The following is a 19091-nucleotide window of genomic DNA, read 5'->3' as shown; positions in this document are numbered from 1 at the left end:
TGGTGACATCACAAGGATTGTCCAGATTCAACCTAAACACCTCAGTATTTAAAGACTTGCTGTCCCTTTGTATAAAAAAGTAACTCCTGTGTGCTGTAAAATAGTAACATTAGCCCTAAAACTGCAACAAATTTACAATCTGCCACTGTTTATTCATTAAAACACATATAATAACTCATCCTTTTCAATTGTTGACCTTGATAATAGACTGGGTCTACTCTGCCTTTAAGACTTCCCAGTTAATTTCAAAAAAGCAAAACAAAACCCCACATCGTTTGGAAATCTGAAATGAAAACAGTAAATGCTAGAAACGCTCACGAGGTCAGTCAGCATTTGTAGGTAGAACAGACAACAACAACTTGCATTTATATAGCTTCCTTATTTTTTGTATTCCTTCATGGGGCATGGGTGTTGCAGGCTAGGCCAGCATTTATTGCCCATCCCTAATTGCCCTTGAGAAGTTGGTTGTAAGCCACATACTTCCACTGCTGCAGTCCATGTATTGTAGGAACACCAACAGTGCTGTAAGGAAGGGGATTCCACAATTTTGGCCCAACAACAGTGAAAGAATGTCAATTTGGTTCCAAGTCAGGATCGTCTATGACCAGGAGGGGAATTTACAGGTGGTGGTGTTCCCATGCATCTGCTGCTCTTGTCTTTCTAAGTGGTAGAAGTCGTGGGTTTGAAAGGTGCTGTCGAAGGAGCCTTGGCGAGTTGCTGCAGTGCATCTTGTAGATGGTACACACTGTTGTCATTGTACATCAGTGGTGGAAGCAGTGAAATGTCCCAGATACAGTAACAAACAAAATGTGACTCCAATTCGATGTTAGGGTAGGCTTGGTCAAAGTGATAGGTTTTAGTAATTGTTTTAAAGGAGGAAAGAGAGGTAAAGAGACAGAGAGGTTTAGCAATTAAAATGGGCTGCTCAAGAGGTCAGAATTAGAGGAGAACAAGCATCTGGGAGGGTTGTAGTGCTGAAGGATGTTACAGGGATAGGGAGGGATTAAACCATGTGATGAGATTTTGAAAATAAGTATGAGAATCTTTAAATATAGGGAGCTAAAGTAGGTAAGTGAGCACAGGGGTAATGGATGAACAGGATTTAAGAATACCTGCAACAGAGTTTTGGATGAGCTGAAGGTTAGGGAAGGTGCAAGGTGGGAGGCCAGCTAGCTGAACCAGTTAACAACACCAGAACTGTTGAGGGACCTGAAACGTTAAGCTCCACTTTCTCCACAAATGATCACAGACATGCTGAGTGTTTCTGGCATTTTCCATTTTTATTTCCTACCTGATCTGTTGCAAGGGCTCCTTAAATAGGTACCACTTCCCACCCCACTTCCCCCACCCCACCCCCCGGGCTGTTACCTTTGCTACATTGCGAGAAAGTTGCATGGCAAGCCCTTGTATTCTTGAGCAGAAATAGCCCTCCCTACGCGTCCCTCGCAAGTACATTGTGAAGTCACCGAGCGGCGTGTCGGAGTGACAATGGGAACATGCAGAGCGTGACAGGAGGGCAATGTGCCCGTGCCTTCACCTGGCTCCAGGGCTTCAGCTTCACTTCTCTTTAATGGAAATTGAGAATTCTCCAAAAACAATAGCAGCGCAAGCCTAGCGTTACACTTCCCAGCACAGCCGCTTAGTTACTATGGTGAGTCCGTCGAGCATGTTTAACCACCGAGGCTCCATTTCCAGAGAAACCAACGAAGCTTCAATAAACGCGCTAAAAGTGTACATTTATGTACACAACGAATGGTTCTGTAGTTGGAATACAAATTAGTATTCGCGCTGAACAAATGACAGATTTCTGCGTTTACTTTATATTTTACTTCAAATAACATATAAGTGGGAGAATTCACGCATCAAAATTTAAAATATTTAATTAAGTTGCAAACACACGATGTGAATAATGTAAGATGTATCATTGTTTAGTTTGAGTGTAAGATTAACGTGATGAAAATACAGCTCTCCTGGCTCCTCCCTTTCCAAACAAAAGATATTTGTCAAAACAACTTTACATGAACTTTGCTTTTATTTTCATGAAAAGAAACGCTTTTAAAGAATGATTTCTATAACATATACTGTAACTCGTTCGTTTATGTGTACATGTACTACATACCATGTGCCGTATACACATCACTGTACCTAAATCAAAAAGGGTGAAACACGAGAGTAATTAACATTATTGATGTCCAGTTTACATTTTATAATAAAGTCAGATAGCCATATGGTGGGCAATGCCTTTTTTTCTAAAGGATGTTCTAAAGTAATACCCTGTAATCCTGATTAGTAAAAAAAGCATCAAAGCCGATTAGTTTTCAGAGTAGCTCACACCTGCTCTTCAGACCCACTATAGTTCTTGCATTTTTAACTGCAATATTATCTTGTAAAATAATGTGCACCGGCCGCATTAAATTTTACATCAAGTGACTGCGGGCTACGATTATGTCAAAGGCAATTAGTAATGCAGTCAAGGATTTTGAATAACATTACAAGCGGTGAGCGATTTGAATGGTGGTTTACAGAATCATCCAAACCTAATGTTGGTATAAAAATCTTGTTCACACTTTGAAGAGGAAGTTATCGTTCATGTTTTTGAATTTCTTTTTAAGATTTGATATCAGTACTTATATCTTTCACTACTGATCTATGATTGTGAAGTGTGTCGTGTGATAGAGAAGGAATGGTTTAAAACTTATGTTGCTATAGTGCAATTATTTAGGAAAGTCACAAACCAGTTTAAAATATATATGTTAATATTCAATATTAAAATAGCAAGCAATTGAATTTGATACAAACTTGTGGTGATTGTACCATTTCCAGCCTGTAGAGTTTTATAACAGTGTGTATGAGCTTTAGTTGTTGAGATTAGTTTGAGACTAGATTAAGCAAATTGATTCTGTTGTTTGTTGGACTGTGAGGCTCGAAATAAATCTTGCAGAGCAATCATTCAAGATGACATTGGACAATCGACTGAAGTTAAGAATTATTCAGTATAAAAATGGAAAAAAAAATACTGTAAAATGTATTGGACTTCTATAATGCCTGCTGATTGCAATGTTGTGTTGGGTAAGCACTAGCATTTTTAAACTGATTTTCTGGCACTGTGGATGGATAATATGTACATATAACAGATGTTATTGGTAGCATTTCTATTTATTGTGTTTTAATGAATCAAGCAAACAAAGGTTGGTCAAGTTGCCTAGTTAGAATACCATGTTTACCTAGGCTCCAGGCAGCCAGTAAAATATTATATGTTGAATTAGAATTGGCTAAAAAAAAATCCTTTGCACCTACAGCTGCAGTTTTGTTTCTTTGGTTCAGTCAGTGTTCAGAGTTACAGTTACAATTCTTGAAAAATGTACCATTCAACACTATTTTATTGTTTATAATACCTTATAGTATGTGATTCCAAAACCTTGAATGCTTTACCTTATATAAATTACTGGTCCACCATCAAATATTTTACTCTCATGAGAATTGTAAATGTTATAAAACAAATGATTGACTCAACATGTCACTAGTAACATGACGGTCAAATCAGATCATTCAAATTGAAAGTCTAGAAAATTCACCATGATTTATTGTTAATTTAACCATATATGTGATGCATGAATTACACAATTTTCTTTCTGTTAAGTTATAATGCATGGTTATAAAATAATCTTATTATAAAAGTATTACTGATGGAATTACTTAATTAGTGCAATTACTGGAAATATATTGGGTATAAAATTCCCAGCAATTACACAGAGGTGGCACTCTCCAGCCACCATCCAGGGCAAAGCAGCCTGCTTAATTGGCACCATATCCACAAACATTCACTCCCTCCACCACCGACGCACAGTAGCAGCAGTGTGTACCATCTACAAGATGAGCTGCAGGAATTCAACAAGGCTCCTTAGACAGCACCTTCCAAACCCACAGCCACTACCATCCAGAAGGAAAAGGGCAGCAGATAGATGGGTACAGCACCACCTGGAAGTTCCCCTCTAAGTCACTCACCATCCTGACTTGGAAATATATCACCGTTCCTACACTGTCACTAGATCAAAATCCTGGAACTCCCTTCATAGCAGCACTGTGGGTGTACCCACAGCACATGGACTCCAGCGGTTCAAGAAGGCAGCTTACCACCACCTTCTCAAGGGCAACTAGGAATGGGCAATAAATGCTGGCCCAGCCTGCGAAGCCCACATCCCATGAATGAATTTTAAAAAAAGAACCCTGCTGTAATTGCTGGTTTGGTGGGTGGGCATTTAATTTGCATGGAAACAGTTGCAAGCACCACTACCGAGATATCTCCAGCCCCTTCTGAGCTGGAAAATCCGACACTCAGTTGCTACTGGGAGTTTCTGACCCTGACCCAGCCAAATTCTTCTTGGCCTTCTGTGCAAAACGCCCTCTTTTGTCAATGCAGTATACTTTCAAGGTCTGGACCCCACTGGGAGAGTCCACATTCACCCATCTGGTGGCTTGTGCACCTTAACTTAATTGGCATAGCTGCTTCCAATATACATCAGTTACAGATTAAGCAAGCCCAGCAGGATCTTCTATCATTGAGAATCCCTGACCTAGCTCCTTTCCCAGTGGTACTTGCCTTGAAAGGGGCAGGTAGATAGTTTGTTCTTTATTAACAAATCAGAAAGTCCCAGGAGACCCAGGGGCCTGAATCCCTTTTGTTTTCTGGAGGTTCTGATGGTATTCTCTCAAAGTTATGTCATGCAGTCTGCAAATACTTCTAATTTAGTACTAAAAAGATGATAGTAGGCATAATTTCTACTGTAACCCTAGGGAGATACAAGGGGCAGAATTGAATACCCCTCCCCCCACCTCAGAAGCAGTCTAGAAGCTGGGGGGTCTGCTTAATGGGCAGGGAGCGGTGGGGGCGGTGGAGCAGAGAGCTTGCCACCTTACCAACACCCCCCCCCCCCCCCCCCAATTAGGCCCAAGATGGGGACTAATGACCAATTAAGGGCCTCAGTGCACCCACTGGTAGAATATCAGTGGCAGGGTTGGGGCCTCAATATGTAGGCAAGCCACCAGGTATACCCTGGCAGGCCTGCCTCCAGCCTGTGGGGGCAGTCCCTTCAGCTCGGGCATCCTGTTCTCAATGAAGGGCCCCCGTAATGGTGATGACCGCCTCTGTGAAAAGACCTCCCCTGCCCTTTAATTCGCTCACCCCCACCGCGACTTACCTGACTGGCCCTGGCGAGGCCCCAACACTTAACTGGGTTGCAGGGCTCCATGACTGTTCCTCCTCCCAGGCTTCCTGCAGTACCAACATTGGCCAGCCCTCCTGTTGGTGCTGGCATTGAAAAGCTGCCAGTCTCTGACTGCCAGCAGTCCTTGGAGACAGGACATCTGTCATGTCAGACCTAGGGACCTCAATCACAGGCAGATAGGTACTTTATTGGCTTTAACATATTGGGGCTCCTGGGAATGTCTGAGGCAGGATTACCAACAGCTCTCCAGCCAGTGATCTGGCCCGCAGCCACAGCCATTAATCCCAGCCCTAGATGGTGCCATTGATGAATTGTATAGAATGTACAATCAATCTCAATATCATAGCAGTGAATAGTAAGAATTAGTACAGCAGGATTATATTTTTAATAGGGTGGTTTTATGTCTTTTAAATACTTTTCCTTTGGAAAAGGAAATGTTAATATAAACATAAACATCTGATTCAATGAATTAGAATGATCAGAATGAATGGAATATTATTACAATGTTTTCATTTCCCTCTGCTGTAGATACTTGAAGACACTTGAATAGTTTGGTCTTAGACCAGGTATGTAAAGTTTTAAAACAACACAACTATTATGTAATATCTATATTTTATGATTTTATAATCTATTTAAAACAACTTAGATTTATGTCATACCTTTAGCACAAGAAATTGTGCCAAGGCACTTCCTAGCAGTGCAAGAGAAGAAAGAAACCAAAGAAGGAGAGATTAAAAGCATGACCAAGAGCTTGGTGAAAGATCTAAATAGAGTTATATGGAGACGACAGCACAGAAACAAGTCAATCAGCCCAACTAGTGCCGTGCCAGTGTTTATGCTTTGCAGTGTTAATGCTTCACCTCCCACCCCTCTTCATCCAACCCTATTAACAAATCCTCTCCTTCCTTTCTCCCTCACATGCTTATCCAGATCCTCCTTATATGTACCTATATTATTCGCCTCAACCACACTGTGGGTAGAATTTGACAGTCCCCCACCAGCAGGTTTGCAGTCTTGTAAAATCACATGGTTGGACTTTTCACCACCATACTGCCTATCCCCAACATGTCTGCAATTTTACATGAGGAGAATGAGGCCTAAAGCAACTTTCCTGCCCTCGCCACATTTGAGGCCCTTCCTTGATCAATCATTGGTCACTTAAGGATCACTTCACACCTTGCCTCAATTTTGAGGCTGACAGGAAGTGTCCAGGTGCAGGGTAGAAGCCCGGCAGGTCACCCTGCTCAGGCCTCAGACAGGAAAGAGGTGGAGGGTTGCTTCCCTCAAGTGCCTTCTTTCAACATCGGGTCACACTCCCACCCTGCACAATCTGCTCCCCTGCAGCTTCTCCCTCCCCTCCCACAGCCTCTCCATCAAGACCCCCGCACCACTCTTCTTACTTCCCCAGTCCTCACTGCCCCTCCTTGCTGTGAAATCCCCCTGCACTTACTTGGTCTTGAAGCCTGGGGCTTAGAATCTGGAGACTACTTGTAGTCTGAGCATGCCCTGCGCTGCCAATGGTGTTGCTGGGTCTCCAGAGCTGCTAGCCAATCTGATTGATTGGCAGCTCTCTGCAATAGGGCTTTTGCCTGAGAAAACGGCAGAAATCCCCTGTCCAGACAATTGACACTCCTCAGAATGTTAAATAGCAGCAGGACTGCTGTGATCAGTGGACATGAGTTCCCTGCTGACTCTTTGAGCAGGGAACCCCGTCTTCCAAAAACGTCCTGTCCTTTGTACTAGCAAGTTCCACATTCTTACCACTCTTTGTGTAAAGAAGTTTATCCTGAATTTCACATTGGATTTATTGGTGATTATTTTATATGTATGACCCCGACTTTTGACCACCTCGATAAGTGGAAACATCTTCTTTACATATACCATATCAAACCATTTTATAATCTTAAAGATCTTGATCAAGTCACCCCTCAACTCTCTCTTCTCTAGAGAAATGAGCACCAGCTTGTTCACCCCTTTCTGATAACTATATCCTAGCAGCCCTAGATCATCCTTTTTGCCTTTTGTCCATTGGCTTTATACCCTTTCTTTAGTATGGAGGCTAGAACTTTGCATTGTACTCCAAGGCCCAGATCTTTGCTCCTGGGTCAGCTGCACAGAAGGAGGATTCCTGGCTCTGCAAACCTGATCTTTAAAAATGGCCATCCACAGGTTGGATTTTCATTTGGGGAGCAGGCTGCATTGGAAGTTGGGCCCTCCGCCCTCTGGAACTAATGTGGAAGCTTCTGGTGCAGAGGTGGGCCGGGCGGATGGCCTGCCTCTGTGCTCTGGCACTGTGTTGAATTACATTTTAAAAAATACAATAAAAAACAGCCCTCTAGTCCTCACCCTCTCATCTCCCCATATAATCCTCATGATCCATCCATGCCAACCTATGTTGCCTCATATCCCCACCCACCTGCCCATTGCCCTTCATACACCCTGTGCCAACATACACCCCTCTACCCACCTGCCCCTCATAACCTCACATCCCTATAGCCCTTTATAGCTCCTATGCCAACTTAGTCCCAATTCGTGCGAACCTGTGCCCCTCACCAACAACCCTTTGCCCTTACTCCTTCCAAGCCAATTCACCATGTATCTTTTGACAGTTCCTTGATAGCCTTGACAGTTCTTTGACAGCTGGACAGTTCCAATGACTTTATGCACTTTTTATTTACAATCATGTTTACCTTTAACAATCCCAAAGCCTTACCTCCCCAAAAGGTGTCCCAGGACCGGTTTCAAAGGGATACCTTAACTCTCCAAAGGAGTACCCTGGATATACAGATGAACCCAACAAGTTTAGACCTCCTCTTACCTTGTCTAATCTGCACACTTCAGGTTTCATACTCCTGGCTTACCAAAATCACACTTCAGTTGAGACAGGTGGTGATTTAAATGGCCAGCTACCACTGCTAACTGTGCATGGATGAACCCCAGCCTGACTCCTCTCCCGCCCCCATGGAAATGGAACATGCCATGGAGAGGTTCTCCATCATGCCGAATAGCTGGACCCCGGTGTGGTCTTACCAAAGCTTGATCCAAGTTTGGCAGTACGTCTCTGCTTTTCAATTCTAGCCCGTTGGAAATGAATCTGTGTGTGTCGTTTAGTTCATATAACCTTTTATTAACATGCATCATTAGTGATTTATGCACCTATACTTGCTAGATTCCTTTGCTCCTCGAGTCCAATTAGACTTTTATTATCCAAGCATTATTTGACCTCTTTATTCTTCCTACAAAAGGAAACCCTTCCTACTTATCTATATTGAAATTTCTTTGCCAATTGCACGCCCATTCTGCTAGTTAATTAATGCCGTTTTGTATTTCATCACAGTTTTCCTCAGTGTTTATTACCCTCCAATTTGTTGTCTACAAATTTTGAAATTTTACTAGATTCCTGAATCCAAAGTTTGATGTAAATTTGTCCCAACACTAGCCCTTGTGGAACATCACTTCCTATTGTTTGCTAGTCAGAGTAGCTATCCCTACTATTCTTCAGAATGGTCATATGGACTCGAAACGTTAACTCTGTTTCTCTCTCCAGAGATACTGCTAAGTCTTGCTGAGTTTTTCCAGCACTTTCTGTTTTTGTTTCAGGTTTCCAGCATCTGCAGTATTTTGCTTTTAGTGATCCCTACTCTTTGTTTTCCATTTGGTAACCAAAATGCTACCCATTCTTCTACCCGTCCCTGATTCCACAAGCTCTGCTCTTAATCATGGCCAGGATTTTACGGTCGGTGTGTGGGGGCGGGCCTAACATGCTGGTGCGTAAAATGATGTGAAATGACATCGGGTGTGCATCCCGACATCGTCGTGCTGTCTCGCGATGTTTCGTTTGACGTGTGCACGCTGCAGTCAGCTGCCTGGCTGCTGATATTTTAAAGGCCTATTAAGGCCACTGAGAAACTAATTAAGGTCAACTTTACGCTGCCCATCCAACCTTACAGTTGGTGGGTGGGTGAAAATACCAAGCGGCCTTTAAATTTTTAGGAAATCTCATCCATGAATGGGATGAGGTTTCCTAAAGCTTTTATGAATTAAATTAAAAAAATTTCTGCAAAATAAAAACACATCCCATCTCACATCACATGAGGGGACATGTGTAATAAAATTTTTATACCATTTATTTATTTATTTCAAAAGCGCTTCAATCTCCCTGAGTCAGCTCTTGTGCATGCACAAAAGAGCGCTGGCCCCGACTCTCCCTCCTCCCCCTATGCTATCACTCTCATCTTACACCGGGCGGCCCTTAATTGGCCTGCCGGAGTAAAATGGCAGCGCAGAGCTGATCGCGGGTGGCGGGCGGCTCTTTGACTGCCCCTGCCTGCTCCCGCCGAGCCCACCCGATGCAGGGAAAATTCAGGCCCATGAGTCTACTGTGCAGTGCCTTACCAAAAACCTTTTGAAAAATCCAAACATATTATACCTACATTTCCCTTTTATACTCTTTCTGTTACTTCTTCAAAGAATTCATTATTTGATCAAGCATACCCTTTTGAAATGTGTGCTGAATATTCTTTATTATATTTTCAGTTTCTAGAATTTTTCTATTACATTTCTGAGTAAAAATCGGATTATCTTTCCTACCACCTATGTTTAGCTAACTGGTCCATAGTTCCTTAGATATGATCTGCCTCCATGTTTCTAAATAGGAAAACATTAGCAGTCCACCAGTCCCCTCATACTGTTCTAGCTCTTTGCTACATCCTTTTAATATGCACGGATGCAATTTATCTAGGCCTGGGGTTTTATCCTCCCAAATACGCTGATGACATCCAGCTCTACCTCACCACCACCTCTCTGAATACCTCTATTGTTTAAAAACTGTTAGATTTCTAGCCCAAATTCCAGTACTTGAGCAGAAATTCGTTCCAGCTAAATATTGGGAAGATTGATGCCACAGTCTTCTGTCCACAGTAAAAACTCAGCTGACTTACATTGACTCGCATTTAAGCAATGCCTCAAGTTTAAAGTTCTCATCTTTGCTTCCAAGTCCTTCCATGGCCTCATCCAATGCTATCTCTGTAATCTCTTCCAGGCCCACAGCCCTCCAAGGTAACTTTCGATCCTGGCCTCTTGAACATAGCCAATTTTAATTGCTCTACCACTGGCAGCCATACCTTCAGCTGCTGGGGCCTTAAGTTCTGGAATCCCCTCTGTAAATTGCTTCACCTCTTGCAGAACTATAGAAAGTTACAACACAGAAAGACGCCAATCAACTCATTGTGCCTATGCTAAAATATGCTATCCAGCCTAATTCCAATTTCCGGCTCATGGGGCAGAATATTGCCATCGGTGTGCGGAGGCGGGCCCGATATGCTGATGTGTAAAATGACGTGGGCGTGCGTCATTGCCCGTCATTTCATATTTTGTTCACTCAGTGCCCACTGGAGGCAGCTGTGCACCTGTCAAACTGTCAAAGGCCTATTAAGGCCATTAAAAGAGTAATTAAACTTATTAAAAATGCTTCCCATCCAACCTTAAGATTGGCGGGCAGGCAAAAGGCCCAAGAGGCCTCCGCGTTTTTCAGGAAACCTCATCCACGGGCGGGATGAGGTTTCCTGAAGGTTTCATAAAACAATTAAATAAAATTTCCAAACTTCACAAACATGCCCTAGCTCATGTGACACTGTCACATGTGGGGACATGTTTAAATAAACTTTTACTTTATTTATCAAAAACTTTTATAATCCATTCAATCTCCCTGAGGCAGCTCTACGCCTCAGGGAGATTGCTGCACTCTTTTGCGTGCATGCGTAAAAGAGTGCAGGCCCCGACACTCCCTCCTCTTCCCGCTGAGCGCTACCAGCCGCGCGTTTCACTGGGTGGGCCTTAATTTGCCCACCCACGTAAAATGATGGTGCGCAGCCGATTGTGGGCGGCGATCGGCTCCACGCCCGCCCCCACTCGCTCCAGCCCATCCCGAACGCCATAGAAAAAATTCTCCCCATGATTGCAGCACTTAAAGTGCATATCTAAGTTTCTTTTTAAATAGGATGAGGGCTTCTACCTTTACCATCCTTCAGCAAAAAGTTTCAGGCCTTCACCATGCAGTGTGTCAAACCATTCTCAACTTTCCTCCAATCCTTCTCCCAATTACTTGAAATCAATGTCCTTTTCTTATTGACCTCCTGCTAAAGGAAGAAGGCCCTTTTTATCCACTCTATCAAGGTGTCACATAATTTTATAGACCTCAACTAAATCTCCCCTTAAGCTTCCTCTATTCCAGAGTAAACAAACCCAACCATTCCAATCCTTCCTGATAGCTAAAATTTCCCAATTCTAGCAACATCCTTGTCAATCTCCTCTGTACCCTCTCTGGTGTGATCACATCCTTCCTATAATATATGACCAGAACTGTGTACAGCACTCATTTGCAGTGGCTTAACAAGTAATTTATACAGTTCCAACAAGACTTCTCTTCTCTTATACTCTAGGCCTTAGCTCATAAAAGAACATATTCCAAATGCCTTCTTAATCACATTATCCACCTATCTTGCAACATTTAAGGATTGTTGGACATGCACACCAAGGTCACTCTGTTCCCCTACACTTCTCAGTATCCTACCACTTATACTGTTTCCCTTGTCTTGTTGCCCTCTCCAAGTACATTAGCTCACTTCTCTGAATACCATCTAGCACTTTTCTGACCAGTCCATTGATATCTTCCTACAGTCTACAGATTTCTTCCTCATGGTCAATCACATGGCCGAATTTTATATCATCTGCAGAATTCTTAATCATGTTCACTACATTTATATTGTCATGAGTCACTGAGGATAGTGCGCTGTAATATCAAGCCCCACTGCTCCCCGAGCCGCAACAAATGTGAAAAGTTTGACCAAACTACCAGGTTGCCAAAATTCTACCTAACTGTTTAATTTAGGTTAACAGAATAAGAGCACCAGGTTTGTAAATTTAATAAGTAAATAAATGTTTATTGAACAAACTGTTGTTAACCAGTGGCAAAAGAAAGAAATATGAACTGCTAATTTTTAACCCTATAACCTAAATTCTACCCCGTCTTAAATCCCTATATACACACATTCAAGACACATAAGACACACAAAAACATGGATTTTAAGGGCGGGATAAACCAATTCAATAGCACCAATTCTGGAGTACAGGATTCAGTGGGTTGATTTTGATCGATGTCTTCCAAATTCCTTTCAGTTCATGTTGATGACATGAGGTGGTCTTCCAGCACTTTCAGTATTTAGTTTACTGACTGAGTGCTCACCTTTCAATGTCTCTAAGAGTGATTTTCCCCTTTCGCTTCTCGACAGGGGTTTTCAGAGAAAGAGCAGGCTATAGAGATATAAGAAGAAAAGCCAGCTAACTATTATTGTGGAATTACTGGAATCTTCCACACACAGAAGAAAAAGGTTTTAGGTCTTGTTCCGTTCAGGCTAGGAGCTATTCTGCACTGTTCTCACTCAAAACCTGGTCACCTGGTCAGGAGTAAATGAAAACTTTGTTGCCAGGCAGCTCCCTTGGTCCAAGACTCCTTTACGGCACCATCCTGTCTTTCATGGCACTCTCTGTTCCAGGACTGCAACATTATATATATCTCTCATCCAGTTCCAGTGGGTATGTCTTTCAACCTGCAGATATTGGAATTTTAGTCCACAATCCAACAGGAAATAATGATATGTTCTTTACAAAAGTCCAACAGAAATAAAAAGATATATTCCTTACAATATTGAAAACATTGCTATATGTACATGAAAAGCAAGAGAACTATTACTAAGACCTATGGAAACCCATTGGAAACTGCCTTTGAGTCACAAAAACACCCATCGATTGTTGCCCCTTTGGTTTCTGCCACTGGGCCAATTTTAGTTCCAATTTGCCACATTCACCTGGATCCCATGGGCTTTTACTTTACTGACCAGTCTGTCACACAGGACCTGGTCAAAAGCCTTGCAAAAATCCATGTAGACTACATCAAATGCACTACTCTCATCGATCCTCATCAATACCTCCTCAAAAAGTTCAATCAGGTTAGTCAGACATGATCTTCTCTTAACTGTCTTTGATTAATTCGTGCCTTTCTAAATGATAATTAATAAATAATGTCCCTCAGAATTTATTTCAATAATTTGCCCACCATTGAAGTTAGGTTGACTGGCTAGTAATTTCATTTTTACTCTTTCACAGGATGTGGGCATCACTGGCTAGGCCAGCATTTTTGCCCATCCCTAATTGCCCTTGAGAAGGTGATAGTGAGCCACCTCCTTGGATTGTTGTAGTCCATGTGGTGTCAGTGCACCCACAGTACTGTTAAGAAGGAAGTTGCAGGATTTTGATCCAGTGACAGTGAAAGAATGGTAATATAGTTCCAAGTGGTGTTCCTAAAAATCTGCGGCTGGAACATGCTGTCAAAGGAGCCTTGGTGAGCTGCTGCAGTGCATCTTGTAGATAGTACACACTGTTGCCACAAAACATCAATGGTGGAGGGAGTGAGTGTCTAAGTTGGTGGATGGGGCACCAATCTAGTGTGCTGTTTTGTCTTGGATGGTGTCGAGTTTCTTGAGTGTTGTTGGAGCTGCACATGTCCAGGCAAGTGGAGGGTATTCCATCACACTCCTGACTTATGCCTTGTAGATGGTGGACAGGCTTTGGGGAGTTAGGACATGAGTTACTCACTGCAGAATTCCCAGCCTGTTATTTGCAGTTATAGTCATAGTATTTATATGGCTGGTCAAGTTCAGTTTCTGGTCAATGGTAACTTCCAGAATGTTGATAGTAATTATTCAGTCTATCCCTTTCTCTCTTTTTAAAGATTGGTACAGTGTTAGCAGTCCTCCAGTCCTCTGGCACCACATCCATAGCCAATGAGGAATGGAAAATGATGGTCAGGACCTTTGCTGTTTCCTCCTTTGCTCCCTTTAACAGTCTGGAATATAATTCATCTGGTCCTGGTGATTTCTCTACTTTCAAAGAGGTTAAATACCTAAATACTTCTTCCCTCACTATCTCATCCGATATTTCACATGCCCACTCCTTAAGTAAAATGTCTGCATCATCACCCCCTGCCTCTGCCTTTTGTGAAGGCAAATGCAAAGTATTTATCAGGAGCCATGCCCACAGATTCCATCTCTTTTTTGGTCTTTAATAATCCCTACTTATTATGGAGCTACCCTCTTGCTCTTCATTTCATTGTATAATATCTTGGATTTTCCTTGTTAACATATTTTCATGCCCTCCCTTTGCTTTCCTAATTTACTTCACAATTTCACTCTGGAACTTTTTTATAATCCCCTTGGCTTTCTGTAGTGTTGAGTTCTTGGTATCTGATATAAGCTTCCTTTTCTTGCCTTACCCTACTCTGTATGCAGTTTTTTGTCCGAGGGACTCTAAATTTGGAAACTATCATATTTCCTTGTGGGAACATATTTGGCTTGAGGTCGCACTATCTCCTGAGTGAATACCTCCTACTGTTCTGTCACTAATTTACCTTCAAGTAGTTGTTTCCAGTCCATTTTTTCAAAAACAGCCTTAAGTACCCTTTTATACTTTTTAATCTCTACCTTCACCCTGTTAGGATCCATTTCTGTCATTTTACTGTCATTACTTGTAAGTTTATCTTTGTGTTCCTCAGTGGCCCTATCCATCTTTTTGGCCTGGAATTTTCCTATGGTGGGCAGGCTGGGCAGGAGTGGGTGGGTCTGGGTGCGAGGGGAGGAGGGAGAGCCGGGGCCTGCGCTCTTTTGTGCATGCATGCAAAAGAGTGTAGCAATCTCCCTGAGGCACGGAGCTGCCTCGGGAAGATTGAATATATAATGAAAGAGTTTAATAAATGATGTGAAAGTTTATTTAAACATGTCCCCTCATGGGTTGGGACATATTTGTGCAAAGGTGGGAAAATTAGTTTATTGATTTTATAAAAGCTTCAGGAAACCTCATCCCATCCATGGATGAGGTTTCCTGAAAAATGAGAAGGCCGCTTGGGCTTTTTGGCTGTCCACCAGCCTTAAGGTTGGATGTGCAGCATTCTTAACTAGTTTAATTACTTGCTTAATGGCCTTATTAGGCTGTTGACATTTTGGCGGGTGCACAGCCGACTCGGCGTGCGCCTGCCGAGTGAAATATTGTTATGGCATGCGATGACATCGGGTCGCATGTCCGACGTCACCATGTATCATTTTACACATCGGCGTGTTGGGCCCGCCCCCACACGCCAACCGGAAGATTCAGCCCTTTGTTTTTCTTTTGTCAGTTAGGTATTCAGTATTTCTTTTTATATTCCTTGTTAATTTAATTTTGTGGTTTCTCTTTGCTTTCTGGGGCAGGATATTACGCCCAGCATGCGGGTACATGCCTGACACGCCCACACGTAAAATGATGTGCGATGACATCCAGCGAGCATCCCGGCGCCATTGTGCAGTCTCGCGATATTTCGTTCAGCGGCTGCATGCTGGAGACAATTAAGAGGCCTATTAAGGCCATTAAAAAGCTAATTAAACTGAAATTTACACTGCCCGCCCAACCTAACAGTTGGCGGGCAGGCAAAAAGGCCAAGTGGCCTTTACATTTTTTAGGAAACCTCATCCATGGACGGGAAAGCAAATAAAAAAAGCAAATAAAAATCAAATAAAAATTTTATTTTTGAATTAAAAACACATCCCAGCTCATGTGACAGAGTCACATGAGGGGACATGTTTTATGACATTTTTATTTCCTTTATTTTTTTAAAATGGTGCTTCATCTCCCTGAGGCAGCTCTGTGTCTCAGCGAGATTGAAGCGCTCGTTCACGCTAGGCCCGCTCTCCCTTCTCCCCCCATTTGCACAGGCAGTGCTGAGTGCTGTCGCTCGCATATCATGCTGGGCAGTCCTTAATTGGCCCGCGCGCAGAAAATCGCGGTGCGGAGCCAATCATGGGCGGCGGTTGGTTTCCTGGCCACCCCCCCCCGAGTAGCCCCTCCAAGGGCAAAATCCTTTTGACTTCTTTCCTACAACCTCTTCGTATTCCCTTTTGTCATCCTCTCCTTCATTGTAAATGTACTTTAGTGTCTATGTTTCCCTTATCTTTTACAGTATAGCAAATGTTTGATGTGGATTTTTATTTTATTGCTGTATTCCAGTGCATCGATTAGCGGAAGATGGCTGAGCAACAATCTTCACATCCTGAAGAGGCCCAGATCTCTAAAATTGAGAAGCCTATAACTGCATATCAATTCCAAGCTCCAATTCCAATGAAATCAAAAAAGATTTACTTTTATAAAAGTGGAGACCCACAGTTTTCTGGGATTAAGATGAGTATCAACAGTCACACATTTAAGACATTTGATTCCTTATTAGATAACTTGTCTAAGAAGATTCCATTGCCATTTGGGGTACGAACCATTGCCACACCTCGTGGTGGCCATAGTGTGACAAGTCTTTCAGATCTTAAAGATGGACAGTCTTATATTTGCTCTGACCAACGGAAAGTGAAGCCTATTAACCTTGAGCGAGCTAATCGGAAACAAGACCCCTGGTTTATTAGCAAACCTTTTAATCCTGAGCAACTTGCATCACAACAGACCAGACAGAAAGCGTCCAAATCACTTTACATGGACTTATCTCTATCCACAGGAATTCCAAAGAAGCTTGCAGTTTTCAGAAATGGTGATCCTAGTTTCAAACGTTATCTAATTTTGAACAGGAACAAAATGCAGGATTTTGAAGTACTACTGAACCTTATTAGTGAGCTGATGAATTTTCCAGTAATAAAGCTGTACACCACAAATGGGAAAAGGGTAAGTAAGTTCTATTCTAAAGTAACTTGTGCAGAGTTTGGAATGCACTTGGTGCTCAGGAGTTTGTGGGAGACTTAAAAACTACAGCTATATTCAGAATCAACACATATCTCAGTCATAAAACAAAATGGAATATTCTATTTGACAATACAAATAGTGCAGAATTTTCCATGTCCACTGGCATCAGACGTGTTCAGCAGTGTGAGTGGATAATATGGTGAGAAGGCCAAAAATCAGTTTCATGAAATTGTGAGACCAGTTTACAATCGGCTGCTCTGCCCATCCATGGCAGGCTGTGTTTCATGCTGTCGAACGTCAGGAACCTCATTGTAATACATCTGCATATCGTTATAAGTCCAGCTCGCTGGAATCATCCCCCCCAAGCTGCATCATCTGAGCACGTGATTGCTTGCCAACATATATTTCAACAGCATATATAAGGCGTGCACTTCACTTGGGACTTCAAGGTTTGTTTGCCTACCTTACTTCGGGCAGCACTTGCAGTCATCAGCGCCAGGCTTTGCAGTCAGCACCACATCAATTTTGGGGGTGCTCATGGACAGGTCTCTACCTACCAGACCAGCCATAAGGCATGGGTGGTTTTTTAATGGCTGCAGGGCTAGGTCTTGCTTGGGGAAGGGGGAAAACAGCCTCAGGCAAGGGAAGATGCTGAAGCGCAAGGATTGTACTTGGCAAGAGGGGTATCCCAGGGTGTGTGTGGGGACACATGTTGATCTGTGCAAGTGGCCTCTATATGGTGAGGGCTGAGGAGGCAGTCTCTAGAGGAGATGAGACCAGATGGAGATGTGAGGGTGTGTGAGAGAGAGTGAGTGGTGATGTCCCTTGAGCTGGCAGTGAGTGAGATACCAGTGAATGTGTGATGGGCTTGAGTGTCTGAGTTTAGAGTGATGAGATGGCTGTCTTATCCTGGTGGTATAGATGATATTATACATTGTCTTTCTGCAATGGATGGACAACCTCTTCTGTGCAGCATTGGCACTGATCACCACTGCCATCACCTACCAAGCCAGAGTGGTGAGATTGCTGGACCTCCTTTAACCAGAGCAGGGGTAGAGGACATCACAGTGGGCCTCCACAGCATCCAAAATGCATTTCAGGGATCCATCGCTGAATCATTGCCTTTCGGGGCCATGTCTTCTGTGCAGCAGTCCTGGGCTGGAAGCACTGAGAGGTGTGTGCGCGGCTGCACTTTAAATATGGTGCCCAGTGTGAGGAAACAGTGAGATGACAGCCTGGCAGGCAAATGAGAGCCCATCCGCCATCGAAATGGCATGTTTCCCAGCAATGCCTGATTAAAGAGGCGGGATTAGGATGATGCGGTGTGAAAAGCCGCCATTGTGGCTGGCAGCTAAAAAGTTCTTTTTCCCACCCGCAACTGCACTTAGTGCAAATCTGGGATGATTCCGCCCCTAATCATGAAAATTCATGAGAGGAATAACCATTAGATTCAAAACTTTTGGCTAATTTTGGAGAAGTGTACTCAGTGGATCTTCCTATTGCAACCATTCATGGATTAATATTCAATTTTACCTGCACAATTTGTCAGTCAAAATAATATTCACATATTTATTCATTCACCAAAGGTTAAGTATTAGCAATTGTTTCTCATAAGTAGAGATAGCCTACTGTTTCAAAAATAATTATCAATAAAATTATATCTGATCAGGAAATTACTGCTTTCTGAGAACCACATGATCTATTCATTATTTTTGAAGATGGGATGGTATACCTGAATGCTGTACCATTTTAAATAGGACCTGGGTCAGTTTATAATTTAAAGAACGTATAACTTTATTACAGCAGACCAGGATGAAATAGGTTTAGTTTTATTGAATTTTATTTCAAAAGACCAAGTTAAGAAAATAAAGATCTAGTTGATAATAAAGTGTAAAGGAGTTAGAATTATTGCAGTAATGTACTGTTGCATTACTAATGATAGAAAAATAAATGCAGACGATTCTGAATAAAATTGTGCAATAATAATGCTGGCACAATATGATAGTGTTAAGGAACTGAGGTTAGGGTTAGCAAAACTATAGCTTAATGATACTGAACTTTACAGCATTTTCAAAAAATTCTTTCACAGGATGTGAGTAT

The sequence above is a fragment of the Carcharodon carcharias genome, chromosome 6 (genome assembly GCF_017639515.1).
Source record: "Carcharodon carcharias isolate sCarCar2 chromosome 6, sCarCar2.pri, whole genome shotgun sequence".
Lineage (NCBI taxonomy): Eukaryota > Metazoa > Chordata > Chondrichthyes > Lamniformes > Lamnidae > Carcharodon > Carcharodon carcharias.
Note: the sequence above shows the minus strand (reverse complement) of the source record.